Raw genomic sequence first — 15259 nt, forward strand, 5'->3', positions numbered from 1 at the left:
ACACATAGGAGTTTATTTACTAAAGCTGGAGAGTCCAAAATCAGACTCCCTTCTGCATAGAAACCAATCAGCTTCCAGGTTTCATTGCCAAAGCTTCATTGAACAAGCTGAGGTTAGAAGCTGATTGGTTTCTATGCAGAAGGGAGTCTGATTTTGGACTCTCCAGCTTTAGTAAATAAACCCCATAGTGTGCCTGTATTTTATAATCTGTTCAGGCTAATGCAGGCCATAGATGGGTCGAAAATCGGCCGATTTTTCGGCCGAAAATAAAATCGGCCGATTTTCGGATCGTTAGTGGGCGATTTGGTCGGCCGTTTTTCGGTATTTTGGCCGTTTTTTTTTTTTGGTAAAGTTGGAAAAAAATCGGCCGATTTTGCCGATCGGCCGATTTTCGCGGCAATTAGTGGGCAAATCGCCCGATTTTTTACTGATAAAAAATCTGCGCATGAGCAGTGACCTGCAAGAGGAAGAAAAAGAAGAAGAAGAGGATGAAGAAGAAGAAGAGGAAGAAGAAGAGGATGAAGAAGAGGATGAAGAAGAAGAGGATGATGAAGAAGAAGAGGATGAGGATGAAGAAGAGGATGAGGATGAAGAAGAAGAAGAGGATGAGGATGATGATGAAGAAGAGGATGAGGATGATGAAGAAGAAGAGGATGAGGAAGAAGAAGAGGATGAGGAAGAAGAAGAGGATGAGGATGAAGAAGAAGATGATGAAGAAGAGGATGAAGAAGAAGAAGAAGAAGAAGAGGATGAGGAAGAATAAGAAGAAGAAGAAGAAGAAGAAGAGGATGAGTATGAAGAAGAGGATGAGGATGAAGAAGAAGAAGAAGAAGAAGAAGAGGATGAGGATGAAGAATAAGAAGAAGAAGAAGAGGATGAGGATGAAGAAGAAGAGGATGAGGATGAAGAAGAAGAAGAAGAAGAAGTAGGATGAAAATAAGAATTCCAGTCCAGCATAAAGTGTCTCTGCAGAGAGCTCCGCTATTTCTGACAGTTCTCTGACAGTTCCTTGACATTTACAGCGGTTGAAACATTGTATCTATTTGTTTCCGAATAAAAACATCTGTATCCTAAATGGAAACAAATAGATACATTGTTGCAACTTCTATAAATGTCAAGGAACTGTCAGAGAACTGTCAAAGAAATAGCAGAGCTCTCTGCAGGGACACTTTTTGCCGGCTCTAGACGGGTAGAAAATCGGCCGATTTTTTTTACCATTGATGGTAACGTCGGCCACTTGAACAACCGATTTTTCGTTTTTTAAAAGAAAAATCTGCAGTTTTTCTCCCCATCTATGGCCTGCATAAGGCAACATGCAAGCTGTGATTGGGAGGGGCTGTGTGCCAGAGGTAGACTGTGAGTGGTCAGGGGACGTGGTGGCTGGACAAACTACCCAATACAAGCATTCTAGATGTGATAGAAGGTCACAAGGACAGGAAGTGCCGTGATATCTCTCTGATGAGGACAGAGTCCATGGTAAAGCACCATTGTTTAGTAGAGAGGGGAAAGGTTAGCATGTTGTCAGATATTTATTGCTGTCTGTGTCTTCCTGTATCATATCCTCTAATTTCTAGTCCTGGTGTCACATGGACAGGAAGTAAAGGAATATCTCCCCAATGTTGACACACTCTGTACTAAACTATAAAACGGGGATGACTAGTGACCCCATGGGGAAGGGAAGGCTCACTTTGCTATTTATTTATTTATTTATTTTTTTCTTCAGTCATAATTGTGGCAAACTTGCTCATCAGAATTGGAGCGGAGTTCCCCCTCAACCCTCTTTTTCGTGTTCTGTCTGTTTATTTGAGGCATTCCTCAGCCTTATTCCTACCCTCCTCCCTTCCTGAGAGGCAAACTTTACCTCCTGGCAAATGGTGTGGAACAACCAGGAAGACATGAGAAGTGGAGCCAGCCAGTCTGCGAAGGTGTCACTTTTATCACCCAAAACTATGTAAGCCCACTCATTATCAAACCAACCAGAATAAGTGCACAGTCCTCAGGTCAACTGTATGGTTCATATCACGGGATATGAAGCTGGTAATTTAGTGTAGAGTTTCCCAATGACCACTCCCAAGTCAGAGCCCCCCTCCCTTCCCCTGAGAGGGACCTTTAAGTGAGTTGGTCTGAGACACTCACACACACAGAGATCTCCGAGGTAACATCGTAACAGAGGAGATCAAAGAACCTTTCTGCTCTGCATCTTGAATTTGCTAAAACCAGGCAAGGCAAGTAACTTACCCTGTAATTTCCTCGCTATTCTATGTTTGCTGTGTCTTTATATACATATATATATATTTTTGTGACTTCTTTGTAACTATTTATTTTGCATCTGTTTGACCGTTAGAAATAAATCTTTCTTTCTGATAGTGTTAAACTGTTTCTAAGCGCTTACTTGCAATTCACGAATCCCTGCCTTTGAAGAGATGCTACGGGTTGTCATATCTCTGTATAGCAGGTCCGCGGGCCGTGCTATATAGATCAATATTTCAATCATTATAGTGTATATTTGGTAACGGGAGTTTCCCAGTCTCCGACAAAAGTGGTGGTGGCAGTAGAGGGTTAGTTGCGTAACTAACCTGACCCAGTAACAAGCGCATTCAGGCTGCAGGCACCGATTGTAGTCCATTAGCTGGGCAATCACTGTGTAGGGTGCAGCTGGGTGGGGCCTTGTTACGCGCGTCACACCGCGGTTTTGGATTGGCCGGCCTTCGGTCACGAGTTTGGTGAGAAGGTCTGGGGTCTGACGCCGTGGGCGTGACGTATTACTGTTAGTCGCGGCTGTGCGATTGTCGCCTGTTGGTGGCGGCGGCCGCGGGTCGTGACAATAATATGTTAAGTAAAATATGAAACATAAGTAATGCGTAGATGATTAGGCATACAGTAAGTTGTGTACATAGAGTAGGAGCCCATGGCTTTCATACTTCTTAGGTCTCATTACAGTGGTGTACAGAAAAGTGGAGTGCCATACTGAATTTTATGTCCACTCTGGGAGAAGAGTCTTCCCCCTGGCCTTGGTAGAATTCCATTGAAGGTGCTTTCGTCGTTTCCACGGTAAACACGCAGTTACAGCGGTTTTCACTGCTGGAGGCAAGCTATGCGATCTGGGCAGGATGTACAAGTTTATAGATATAAATCTCGGTAGCAAATATTTACAGCAAATGTTTACAAGGTAGCCCGTTGAAAGGAAACAGAATATTAATTATACGTTAACTCATGCATAACACATCAATATGATAATTCACAGAGAGATCAAATGTGAACACAGGATTTTATTGAGTCTTCACTCCTAATGCTACACAACACGTACTTTGTGAACCCCTGTGTCTCTGTTATGAGAATAAATCCACATGCAAGCCTTCAACACATCTCTGTATATTATATATGTTACATGTTTATTAAAAAAAATGAAATATTTGAACGTAGGACCTTCGAGAAAATATAAACAGAAATTGTATACCTAACTTTGGGTCAAATGCTTATTTTAAAAAACTTGGCAGTGCTAAGGTTTATATTTAATAACAATGATCCACAGTGGTCCTCACAAATGGTTTTCAGCCTGGATCCCTGATCTATCTTCCTGAAATCTCAGCAGATTTCTAACAGCAGGGTTCAAGGCTGATTTTAATATGAGACTAAATGTCACAGGCAGCACTCTCTAGAGCAGCCTTTCTCAACCAGGGTGCCCAGGCACCCTAGAGTGCCTTGAGGTTTTTTCAAGGGTGCCTTGGCAAAATGTCTAAAAATTTCCCAAAACTTGTATGCAAGCCAGAGGGTGGAACAAGCCTGCCTTTTAGTTACACAAAGCCACAGGTTTTTTTTGTGCACCATTACAACCTTCTAGCTGCCGGCATCCTGACAACAAATGATATCATCAGTTATTAAGGAGGATGTCAGCTGCCTGCACAGCATCCTAGTTTGACCCTTCCCTGCCCCTCTCCATCAGCCCTGAGGTTACATTAGCTCAGTAATGGAGAAAAACTGAGAGAGAAGAGAAACATTTGCATACTATTCAGTACCAGTGTGCAAAAGTGTATTTGCTTTGGATGAATAAATCACCTCTAATGTTGGGTGTCCTACGTGTGGGGATGTTGCTGTTAGATTTTTTTTTTACATTTTAGAATGGTATGCCCTTTTAAAATTATGGACAGTTTTGACGCATCCCATTTTAGAATGGGGTGCCTCAAGATTGTCCATAATTTTAAAGGGTGGCTTGACTGAAAGAAGGCTGAGAAACACTGCTCTAGAGGGAGGCTCCGGTACTTCCCAGGTGTACTAAAAAAATCTTCGCACAGTGGTTCTAGAGGACTTTCCAACACAACCTACATCATAAGATGCAAAATACTCCTTTGTGAACACTCCACTTCTTCATTGGTTAAGATCACCTGATATGCAAAAAATAATTTACAAAGCTCACGTGCTTTTAATTTAGGCTAAGTTGGGATGTCTTTTATCCCTTTTGTCAAACATTTCCTGCATAGGTCCCTTACATACTGGGCTTTTAGCCTGTGTGCATTCTGTCTGGAACTTTACTGTACCTAGGATGCACAGGTGCAGCATCAAGCCTTATGCAGGTCATACATGGTTCAAATTCCGAACGATTTTTCGTCCGAAAATTGGAAACGTCGTTTGCTTGGTAATCCGATGGTGCCATCATTGATTTCAAATATCGGCCGACCAAGTTCACCCCATATAACATGCAAAATTTCTGTTCCTTCCAGGTCATGGCTCATGAGCATATACTTTTTGGAAAAATGATCGTATGATTTGGCCATCATTGAGTCGAAAATCGGTCGTTTTTCACAAATTTTCCAACATGACCGCTCACTGAAAAGGGGAGGAACCATGAAAGTCGGACGGTGCGATTGACCCATTGAACAGAGCGAAAACTGGCTGATTATTCTTAGGTCCGATTTTCAGACGAAAAATCTGTTGATTTTCAACCCATGTATGGTCGGCCTTACTGCCTGCAGCCTGGCAAAATCTATGACAAGCAGAAATATGCTACAGCTTGATGGGGCTGCAGGCTGTGGGACTGGACATTGCACCTGTGCTCCCAGCTGTACTAAAAAGCTGGGACTGAATGCACAAAGACTAAATGCCCAGTGTGCAAGGGACCTTAACCATTTGCCATCCTGAGGATTTACCCCCCTTCCTGACCAAGCCATTTTTTGCGTTACGGCGCTGCATTAATTTAACTGACAAGCATCATGCAACTCTTCACCCAAATTAAATTTACAGCCTTTTTTCCGACAAATTGAGCTTTCTTTCAGTGGTATTTGATCGCCTGTGCTTTTTTTATTTTTTGCACTATAAAAAAAAGACTAACAATTTTGAGAAAAAAACTATATTTTTGACTTTTTGCTGTTAACCGTTTCAATACCGTGCAATTTTACACCTTCCTGCCCAGGCCAGTTTTCAGGTTTCAGCACTCTCACACTTTGAATGACAATTGCGCGGTCATACAACATTGTACCCAAACAAAAATTTTATCATTTTCTTCACACAACTAGAGCTTTCTTTTGGTGGTATTTAATCACTGCTGGGGTTTTTATTTTTTGCTAAATTAACAAAAAAAAAGACCAAAAATTTTGAAAAAAAACACATTTTTCTTTGTTTCTGTTATAAAAGTTTACAAATAAATAATTGTTCTTCATAAATTTAGGCCGAGATGTATTCTGCTACATGTCTTTGGTGAAAATAACCCAAATTAGGATGTATTATTTAGTTTGTAGGAAAGTTATAGAGTTCACAAACTATGGGATAGATCTGAATATTGATCAATCCTGAAGTACTGACGGCCAATCTAATTTCTTGAGGTCCAAGAATGTCAGAACAGTACAGATATCCCCCAAATGACCCCTTTTTGCAGAGTAGACAGTCCGACGTACTTCATAAGAGGCATGGCGAGTTTTTTGAAGTTGTATTTTTTTGTCATAATTTTTCGGAAAATGAAAAAATTAAAAAAATTATTTTCACTATTTTTTTTTTTACATACTGTCACCAGTGCAGTACAGCGTCATCATATAACTGGCATGGCAGTGAACAGGGACACTGACTGGTGACAGTATGAAAAAATTATATATATTTTTTTTATTTTTATTTTTTTTTATTTTTTTATATTTAATTTTTTATTACATTTTTTTTTATTTTTTTTAAGATTTGTTTTTCATATTTTACTTTGACCACAGTAGTGCAATGTTACCATAGTAACATTGTACTACTTTGGGGAAGTGATCAGTATTTTTTTTTTTTTTTTTACACACAATTTGCTTATAGCAAAGAATTACTTTGCTATAAGCAAGCATTTACCTGAATGACATCGATTCATTCAGCTTTTTTTTTTTGCTTTTTTTTTTGTGCTTAGCTGTGATTTGGTCACAGCTAATCACATGACATGTGCATGTGATTAGCTGTGACCATTCACAGCTAGGCACTAGTATACAATGGATGGCATCATGAATGAAGCCATCCATTGTATACAACTGTCATGTGACCTGCTGTGATTGGTCACAGCAGGTCACATGGTACCAGCAACGGGAGCCGGTACTCGGATCTGTCATCGGCCGTGTCCGAGGTGCACGGCCGCTGACAGATCGCACTGCTGCGCGGCTCTGCATTAGCGCAAACGGCGCATGTGCGGGAGCACGCCAAATGGCGTGCACCCGGAATGCAGGGACACAATTGAAGCCGCCAAACGGCCATTGGCCAGGCGGCTAATGGTTAAACATGTCCAGTAAAAAAATTTAAAAAATAAAATTTCATCAAAAATTTAGGCCAAAATGTATTCTGCTACATGTCTTTGCTAGAAAAAAAATCCCAGTACGTGTAAATTAGTTGGTTTACCAGAAAGTTTTTGCTTTTACAAATGGCGGTATATATAGTGGGATTTTTTCATTTTTACTAGTAATGGCAGCGATCAACAACTTATAGTGGGACTGCGGTGGACATTCTGACACTGGGGGGAAATGACATCCCCAGTGACACCAATACAGTGATCAGTGCTAATAAAAAACACTGACACTGTACTAATGCCACTGGGCAGGAAGGGGTTAACATGAGGGGCGATCAAAGGGTTAACTGTGTGCTGGGAGTATTTTACTAGGGGGCTGTGTTAGTGTGCTTTGCTGTAATCACACTGATTTGAATGGCTGTGCTATGCACAGCCATCCAAAGCAGTGTGCCTGAGCTGATAGGGAGGAGAACTGTTAGTAAACAAAACAGTTCCCCTCCACAATGGAGATCCTCAGAAAGCACCAGGCGCCAGCGAGTAATCACCGGCTGGGACCTGGTGATTGACAGCCACGAACCCCTACCCAGAAATGCAAATTCACGTATATATACGTGGTTTTGCGCACTCGTGCTGCACTGTAGCAGTATTTCTGCTATAGGGCGGCTGGGAAGTCGTTAAAGTGTTACTAAACCCAGGACCCTGCATTCACTCTATCTGGTCTCCCACAGTACACAGAACATGGAAATGCAATTATTTTAAAAAATATAAACTGCTAAATACCTTTTTTCATCAGAAGTTAGAGAATTCTTGTGACTTCTATCAGTGTCCAGCTGAGCACTGGTTAAAGCTTGTAGGAGGAGTTTTCTTTCTGCTCTAGGAGAATGCAAAACCCCTGACCTCTGTCAGTGCTGATTGGCCCTGTGCTGATCACATGCACTCTCCCAGAAAAAAAAAACACTCTAGCAATACACAATAAACTGACCATGTACAGAATGGCTACGAGTTCAATCTGTCTTATCAGGAGACAAGACGTGGACATTTGAACAAGAGGAGGAGCAGGAGACAGGATCAAACAGCCTTTTTACACAATGCAAAGGATTAACCCTTTAGGTTCCACAGTGAGTATAACAGGCATGCTTTACTGCATATACAGACTGATTTTACTGTTGTGGGTTTAGTAACACTTTAAAAATATTGAGGTTGCTGCCTATCCTTAGGCCCAGAGTCCCTGTTGATGCAACCTATGTGATTATCAAGCCATTTTACTATTTTATATATCTTTTGCAAACCATCTTTTTTTATACCAATGTTCCAATGCTAGGTATCTTGGACATGGTAGCTCTACAAGGTCCCCCCATGGAATGTTAGGCATATTTTGCCTTTTCTTGAGTAAAGAGGTTCATCCATACTATAGGGCACAAGTGTGATTTCTTCATCTGAGGCAGGGGTAGGCAAACTTAAAGAGGAGGAGATCTACCTGAACAACATAGTTCAGAAGTCAAAGATCACCGGGCACAGTGTTGCCTCCTCACACCTGATTTTAACTTCTAATTGCCATACTACCGTGATGCAAGCAGGTGCATTGCACAGCAATCGTGTTTAAATCAGGTGGTCAGGAGGCAACATATTGTCCCCTCACCACCTGTCAAACACATTCTTGCTTTTTAGAGGAGCAGCAGGGAAAGAGTCCCTAGTTGCATTTGGCAGCAGCACCCTTAGGGCTCATTCAAACATAAAGTTGGGAGTGGTAAAATCTTGCTGTTGAGTCACAGTTTTACCTCCCCCAATCCCTACCCCCCTTAAAATGCCAAAGGTTTACACATGCCGCAGGAGGAATTAAACCCCCTATTGCTTTTGGTGGGTACTGTGACGATCCCACGATCGCTGACACCAATATGTGACGGGCGCGGCGTCAGACCCCAGCCCCTCTCACCAAACTCATGACCGAAGGACTAGCCAATCCAAAACTGCGCTGTCACGTACGTAACAATGCCACACCCAGCTGCACCCTGCACACCGATGTTCCTGTTAATTGGACAACGATCAACGTACCAGCAGCCTGGACGCGATTGTTACTGGTTCAGGTTAATTACGCCATTAACCCTTCACACTGCCACCACCTCCTTTCCATACAGAGAAAAAGGAAACTCAGCAATACACTAGGATGATTGGTTAATCGACAGTATACCGCTATCTCTACAGACCGGTTATACAGAGGGTTAAACACTCGTAGTAGCGCTCTTTTTAGAGGCAGGGATTTGTAAATTGCAATTAAGAGCTATAGAAACAATTCAACACTTTCAGAAAGTAAGATTTATTCCCAAAAGGTTAAAAGGGTGCAGTACGAATATTTACAGAAAGAAGATGTAACCAATATATATATATATATATATAAATATACAGAGCACAACAGCACAGCAAACTGATAATAGAAAGAAGTTTAGGTAAATAAGTACTTGCCAAATAAATAAATAGGATCAAGTTTCAGAGCAGAAGGGTGCTTTGATCTCCCTCTGTTTCGATGGGCAATGGGAGAATTCTGCAACTCTTTTTCCTGCAAGATGGTGCACGCAGCAAGTCCTCACTTCTCTGACTGAACACGAAAGATAACCCTTCTTTTTCTACACAACAACAACTCGTATCTTCACTACCTTATTTGGCAGAGGAATTGTTAGGCAGGGCCCAGCATCATACGCTGCTTGCATTCCTGAGGGAGACTGATGTGTTTTGGGGAGAGATACCAAAATGTAGATGTTTGGAGCCGAATGGATGACTGCGCCCATCTCTGTGTGCATGATTGTGACAGGTACTATCGCCTGCCAATTCAAGTAAATGGGGCCACTATGCAAGGGGTTACAGCAGGTGGTGAGAAAGCAACACAAAGCTGCCTGCTTTAACCCCTTGTTTGCTGTACTGCATAAGGTGTAGAACGGCCTCATTCGCTTGAATAGGTCATGCTTGGCAGATGCTACACCCAGCAACCATGACAGGACGTATAACTCCTGATGTGGCTGAGACATGTGTACACCCCTGATCACTGCAGCTAAAGGAAACATGGTTGTGTTTGGGGCGGGAGTGGTAAAAACATGTCTTAACTATGGGGTTTTACTACCCCTAAACTGCAAATGTAAATGAACCCTTACAGTTCTGAGTCCCCTATAAGGCTGCTTTTACACTGATGTGCTGCAGTTTACCTGCACTGCGGGGGCAGCACAGTGCATCTGTGACTGTCCTGGGTTAGCTGCACTTTGCCATAGACTTCTATTATATCTTGCAGGTGTGGTGCACTTTTTGAAAGCGCACCAAAACACCTGCATTTAGAAATTTGTTGCACTTTCAGAAAGTGCACCAAACCTGCAGGTTATAATAGAAGTCTATGACTAAGAGCAGCAAGCCTGAAGGAAAGCTGCAGGTACACTTCACTGCACCCCACTGCATGGCACCTGTGGTGTGGGTAAAAAGCAGCACAATCTTTGTGAAAGCAGCCCTATTCTATTATGCCCAGTGTATTGCTTTACACTGACCTGAAGATCTCTTCTTTCCTCTGCTGGCACCACTCTGGAGACCGCTAGCAGGGATAAGAGGTGGAGTGCAGTTGGTATCACTCAGCATGGGACAGGAGCCAGAACTACAGAGGAGGCATCTGCTTATGCGGCTCTCGCTCCCTACTACAGCTCCAACTTTACAAGTAGTCCTTTTGCTGTTCACTCTGGTATGGCAGGTCAGCAAGCCCAGACTGATCTACCAGTCACAGGTTGCTGACCCCTGATCTAAGGCGTACAAAGTCCTGAAGCAGCAAAGCCTTTTGTGAAATGCATAGACCGTACACATTTCTAACATCTTTGTCTATAAATGCCTGTATGATTATGGGTTTTAGTTTTACTATTTCTTTATGATTTTATGGACAATCAATATCCAATTATATACAATTAAAAAATTGATTTTAATCCTTTTGTATTTGTACCCAGTGGTATATCTAACGTCATGTTTTTTTTTTCTTGGAATGTTGTTCTGTTAGTGGTACTCCCCTGTGTCCATGGCATGTGACCTATTATGGTTCAGGAGGTGCTTGTTCACTCCTTTCCTGAAGAGCTCATGTGTTTTGTTTTGTTTTTTTTGCCTGTGGTTCCCCTTAAAAATAAATATCGGACCTGAAGGGCTTAGTATGAAGGATAGGGAAACCTCTACGCTATTTTTTTTTTTTTTTTTTTTACTATGCTAGGCTCCTTTGCTTACATGGCCAAGGATTACCCTCATCTATGCCAGATCCTAGATGAATGTTTGATACAGATGTTAATAGGAGACCACTGCCCAAAAAAAAATCTCATCTTGGGGGTTACCCATAATTCACACCAGGCCCTTCAGGTCTGGTATGAATTTTAAAGGTGACCCTACTCAAGAACCAAAAAAGGCAAGGTCCAGTTAAATACTACCATACCAGATCCTTCAGATCTGCTCTGCATTCAAGGGGGAACCATATGTGCATGCAGCCTGGCTGGCCAGGAATGGGGGGAGGAGCAGGTGTCGTCCCCCTGCCCCAAACCATACCATGGTCTCAAAATGAGCGGGGCACTCTGCCAGGGTAGCCCCCCCCCCCTCCCCGGAAAAGCACTCTGTCCCAATATCAATGAAGACAAGGGCCCCTTACCCAAAACCCTGGCCCTATAGTTCTGGGGGTCTGTCATTGTCTGTGATTGGGGGGCTTATAGGAAATTGGAAGCCCATTTTAAAAATAGGGGGGCCCCTAGATACCACACCCATATGTATGAGCAAGGTGTAGATAATATCCCTGTCTATTCACAAAAAAAAAAAAATGAAAGGTAGAAATAAAGACAAACGCTTGACAAGTCCATTATTAAAAAAAATAAAAGTCCCAAAAAAGTCCCCCATTGTAAATTCATTGTCAATCACGTTGTCCGCCAATTCACTGAATGAAAAAATAGACAGAGAGAGCAGAGCTGTTGCCAGTCATTATAGTTCTCATGCACTGTGCACGCAAGGCCCTGTATATGTATATATGCCGTTATCATACCACTACTTTAACTGAACCAAATACCAACCTAAGATGACAATTTTTAATATCAGTCTCAGTCCACTATAGCTATGTATTGCCAGATTTTCTAGGTGATCTAACCTCAGTTTCGATCTAGCACGCATAATTTATAATGCTACAAATACCAAGCATCAGTTTGAAAATTAAGATCTTTAATAGGCATCCAGTAACTGTCCAACTTCACACATCACACTAACTGACCAGAAATTTAATTATTAAATTATTGTATAATTTACTAAAAAAAGACAGAAGGACAGTCATTTATATAATGTTTCTATATGTTACTTGGACAGCTGGAAATGGGTGGTCAATAAAATATTTTTACCATTAGAGCTACTTAATTTAACACAGCATATTGATCCATTAATGATAGATTGTAGGAATCTTGAAAGCCTATACCTCCCTATAAAGCTAATGAAGTGAGAATTCAGCTTATTTGCACATTTTCTTGGATAAAGCATGGCTATAATAGTCATTCAATTATTTAATATTTTATTCTAGATTAAAGCATGTAGAATATTAAACTAACTTCTTTTCTTCTTATTTCTTGCCACCACCAATCAGATTTACTCCTGCGTGGAAAATTGAATGTGACTGGTGATCATAAAGCAAAACCTTTATTTTATTAAAATAAAAGGAGGAAGGGTTGACAACTGTAAAAGTTTGGATTTCCCATCCTTATTAGCCATGATGACAGTGGTAGTGGTTACCAGGATAAACAGAGAAGGTGGGCCTACAGTAATAAAACCTTCACGGGGGGGGGGGGGGCGGTTTAATCCTTCCCAACTCTGTCCATAATAAAAAAACACATTTGGCTATATATATAGTTTAAAAAAACTTGAATTGAGAGCAATACATTGGCTCCCATTGCTGACTTTTGAGAATACAAGTTACCTAAATGCATCTGCCTCCTAGACTTTTAAGCAATTGATCTGGATCCAGGTCAGTAACTCAAAAAGTATTGATGGCTTTGGACCAAAATAACAGCCTGGCAACTACAGCATAGTGGTTTTGTATACATATTTTTTTCTTTAGATATGTTTACATATTTTGTACATGCATTATAGCCTTCTATCCAGCAGGTGGAGCTGTAGGCTCCTTTTAGATGTTTTCCACGCCTTCTCCTAACTGCCTGTTTTTCACTGAGCTCAGTAGCTCAATAATGACTCACCTCCTATTGGATGGCTTAGTCTAAGATTTATATGGGACAAAACCAGCCTCAAGGCAGTTTTCTGTGTTGTCTCTTAGTGCTCTGGAAATCTTATGCGATGTGTGAAATGTTTATTTTTAAAAGATATAAAACAGTATACAACCAGCAAAACTGTTCCAAAATCCATTATAGTAAAAATTTACAAAGAAGAGTTGCATAATAGCTACGCACTTATTTTTTGTACAGGTTTATAGTAAGTTGTAAGGACTTTATGACTTTAGCACCATTCCTGTGTTTGGTGGATAACAGTAGCTTATTGACATCCTGGTCCAGGACACAAGCCACACTATGACTTCACAATGAAGGAGCAGAAAAAGACTGACATGGGCAGCACCATGATCTCCCCTCCCATAACTGCAGTGCAAAGCAATAGAACTCTAAATGACCTAGAGGGCTGCTCCTCCATCTTCCAAGAGCAGCTGTGCAGGGGATTACCGCAGTTTGATATAAAGAAAAGCTCAGGTTCTAAAGCTAGCTGTAAGTAAAAATGCCTTGAATTATTTATTAATAAACCGATTATCTGTCCCTGCACTCTCTAAGCTATTTTCTTTCTGTTGGAAATATGATTTATCCCATGTATTTATCTACTTTGTGTGTAAATGTTCACTTTTTTGCCTTTATTTTATGCTTTGCACTATTGGAAATTTGTTAAAAATGCTGCTGCTTGCCCAAAGCTGACCATAGACAGACATATGTCAAATGGTGAGTGAACAGACATCTGCTTTTCATCTTTTGAATCATTACACTGCTGGGTCTTGGTTGGCAAGGTGGAAGAATCCAGTGTACAGATGACATCCTCAATTCCTTTTCTGTTTAGAAGAGAAGGGAATGGAATGACTGGCATCCTTTCACTCAGACATAGTCCAACACGTTGGAATAACATTATCTTTTGATACTTGGCAGCAAACATTTGGGCTGATTTACTACAAGCCAACAGGCTGCTCACTTTGCAAAGGAAGATGCACGTTGCACGGGAATTATCGTCAGGGCTTGGTAAAATAGGTGAAGCTCTGCTAACTTCCATCATCCAAGCAGGCACAATCAAAAATTATGTTTTTTTTTTAACTTTCTTTGCACATGATTGCATATTCTTAGGGATTTCCCCACATTTGCTAAGCTCTGGGGAAGCTTTCCTTGCAATGTGTAACATTCTTTGCCAAATGAACAGTCTATTTAGTAGATCAACCCCATTATCTCTATGAAGATAATATCCACTGCCTGATTGTCTTAAACAGTGCTATGATTTATTACATCACTTACAAAGATCTACATAGTTACCCTTAAGCTATCCATTAATATCAGAAGATGCGAATGCACAATTTTACCATCTAGAGATATCTTCTGGGCCAGCTGCAGGCATAAACATGAAAGTTCAGGTCTGCCTAGCTTTTATTGTTATGCATAAGGAGGAGGTAGGGTAATTACATACAGATACCTCCTTCTATCGTTTATCTCAGGAGAAACAATAGCTCTAAGTAATGGTTTCTAACTGTCCAATTACTATGTCTTCTCAGATCTCTTGGCTGGTGGTATCTACAGGTGCTCATAGACATATAATGGTCTGGGGTGGGCATTGAACATCTTATGCTGCATGGTACAGGGAACTCATATCTACAGAAGATACCACCCACTCAAGTATAATATTGAATGGACAGACAGAAAACGCATATAGATCATTATTGTTCCCCTTCAAGATAGCCATCAGAGTTTCACACATTTCTCTCCCCTCATCCTATTCTCCATTGACACAAAACCGAATGCCTTACTATTTGTTTTTTAATGCACCTGTAGTACATGAGAATGATCTATGGATGGTTGCTGCTTTGCTGCTATTCATTATGAATCATATCATTCGGATGATATATATATATATATGTATATTTATATTTAGCACTGTAAAATTGTACTGCTCGTGTCTGACATACTTGCTAAGTGGCTTTGGCATTCACTAATGATTCACAAACTCATTACTGATCACAAACCTAACTCAGGCTTACAAGATTTTATTAAATCCCTTAGTCTCTATTGTAGTAAACCCTGAATAAGATACTCTATGGCGGCAACGAACAATGGCCTAGCACATAATTAAACATGCTGATGAAGACCATTACCATGATTTATATACATTCAGATATACCATATTTTCCTGGCAAGAACTGGTGCCAAATAATATGAAATTCCAGGAAAGAAAAGACTGTATGCAACAGCAGAACAAATTTCATTTGTTGGGCTCAGAAAGCATTACTGCTCTGTAATTTGACATTAG

This window comes from Staurois parvus, unplaced genomic scaffold (genome assembly GCF_062004578.1).
Source record: "Staurois parvus isolate SC_StPar_1 unplaced genomic scaffold, SC_StPar_1.0 ptg001197l, whole genome shotgun sequence".
Classification (NCBI taxonomy): Eukaryota; Metazoa; Chordata; class Amphibia; order Anura; family Ranidae; genus Staurois; species Staurois parvus.